Genomic DNA, 2,389 nt, shown 5'->3' with positions numbered 1-2,389 from the left:
TTTATTTATATTATTACTATTATTATTATAGTATAAGTCATGTGATTTGTGCTGAATTTCAGTTCAATGATAGTTGAGTCCTGTAATCGTAACTCAAGTTTATTATGTAGTAGATACAGAAGTAAGTATAATGTGAATGTAAAGTAATCATACATTAATTGGCATTAATATTTTTTAGGCTCGTACAAGCATATACTTGTGCTGGTATATTACCATCACAGTACTGCCATATTTTGATCGGCATTACTTGGTACAGTTGGGAAGATGTACACAACTACAGGAAGCTTCTCACCATCCCCATATCCATTCAACTCTGTTATTGTATATGCTTAATAATTTAGAATAATATAATTTTTGTATTTACTACTTCCAGTGGATCGTTAAATGTTGCAACTGCTACCAGTACTAGGATCTGATTGAGGACGAAATGGGGGTCTCTTGCTGTAACCACTTCTACTTGATGAGGGTGGCTGATAATTGGTAGTCAGCCAGGCCTTCTGGTCCCAGTGGTGGCAGTTCCTGGGCAGGTTTTTTATGTAGTAATGAGGGCTATTCCTTTGCCACTATCACTTATAACCTGCCTGATAGCATTATTGACCAAGTTTGTTTGGCTGTTGACAGATTTTCAGAATATACAATATAAATATTTGATAATGTAAAAAATTATTACTTCAAGTCAATTATACCATTTCTGTTCTTGCCATGCTTTCTACCTGTGCTTGTAGGTTAACTGTCTCGCCCGGCTTTACTAATTTTAATGTTTTCAGTTATAATGCGTTTTGCCAGTGATTTAGTCATGATAAGAACAGTGCGGGAGCCATTTTGTTATTTTCAAATCAGTGTGGCCGCCATATTGTGCCCAGGGCACCTCGTTTTATACGGTGACGGGCGGAAGCGATTCTATGACGTTGTGTGGATAGTTTTATAGTGCACCTTCTTCTTTAAGAGAATGAGTCTCCAGCTGCCAGCAATCCTGAAGCCCCTCCCCCTCCTCCTCCAGTTGGTATGACTCCCATTGACTGGTGATATATCCTCTCAGTTAGCAGCTGCATCAGACCATGCTACCCAGTCTTGTGGCTACTTCTTTGATGAAAGAACTGGCTACTACTATAACCACAATACAGGACTCTACTATGATCAGGTAATGGAAGAATTGTTTTATTACTTTCTCCAGCTTTATTATTTTTTGACTGTCAGGATTTTTAAAATGCTAAATTAAATGTACACGTACATGTACATGTATGTTAATAGTTATTAATTGTTAAGAAATGAAGAAAATGTTATAATAATGTTAGTACCGTAATTTGCCTTTTTTTCGTTGTGGAAATATTTTCGTATGGTCCTAAAATGACGAAAATATTTCAATTGAAAATTTTTGAGCAACCAAAATTTGTGACCTAATTCATCAAAGAAAAACTAAGGTACGGCCTGATGAGTAGGTATCTTCTTGCAGCTCTAACCTTGCTCTATCCACTGGTGCTTGCTGTACTTCAATCAATTGCTTGACTACTGAGTTATAAAATAAAACGGTCCACCATGTGACAAAAGTAGCCATTTAATGTTTCCGTTTATTATCCGTAAATTGGTCATTGCTGCATCTCCAGTACTATCCGTATACTAGTAATGTCGGGGGGAACAGCCAGGTCAAGAATCTCTTATCTCAAGAATTATAAACACTACTATAGCGGCCTTGTTACCAGTAGGTAAAGGACAAGGTATATGCAAGAGAAGCAAAATTTTCAGACTGTAAAAATTTTCGTACACTATGAGAAGACGAAAATATTTCCACTTGAATTTTTCTGAAACGAAAAATTTTTGTACGAAAAAAAGGCAAATTACGGTATATCCCAAGTACAAGTACATCAATAATAAACAAATCAATAAAGACCATATCCTATTATTAATCATTATATGTAGCAGTACTTGTGTATAATGAGCCCCTCCCTACAGTCCAGTTTTTTGATTGATCACTGAATTCTATCATTAATGATCTAAGTAAACGTTATAACACCCCCGCTAGGGATACATTGCATTTGTATGACCGAGCCCGAGGGCCGCAGGCCCGAGGGCGAGGTCATACAAATGCAATGTATCCCGCAGCGGGGGTGTTATCAACATATTTGTGTAGTAGTGAGTGGGCGTATCAAAGGCGCGCGCCAATGCGCATGCTCAGTAGCACCACACCTCGTGGTAAAATGGTAGCAATGGAGGACAGGAGGCTCATAAAAAGGTACTTTTACCAACTGATTCAGGCTTTAGGTTGACATAATCTTACTATTTTCAGGCTATAATGTCTGGAAGAGGTCTAGAACAGGGATCCTGCGCTTGCTGACCGGCCATGTATCGATCTTAGCTTCCCGGCCATCTATATTTATTATTGAGGCTTAGT

At 38.0% G+C, this 2,389-nt stretch overlaps 1 protein-coding gene across 2 annotated transcripts in view; it reads left to right on the top strand.

Annotated features, from left to right (window-relative positions):
* Nucleotides 1-2,389, top strand: part of LOC105313093 (angiogenic factor with G patch and FHA domains 1-like) — a 21,045-nt gene that overhangs the window by 8,829 nt on the left and 9,827 nt on the right. The window lies entirely within an intron of this gene.

The sequence above is a fragment of the Amphimedon queenslandica genome, unplaced genomic scaffold (assembly GCF_000090795.2).
Source record: "Amphimedon queenslandica unplaced genomic scaffold, v1.1 AMPQUscaffold_13354, whole genome shotgun sequence".
Classification (NCBI taxonomy): Eukaryota; Metazoa; Porifera; class Demospongiae; order Haplosclerida; family Niphatidae; genus Amphimedon; species Amphimedon queenslandica.
Note: the sequence above shows the minus strand (reverse complement) of the source record. Positions and strands in the feature narration are given on the sequence as shown.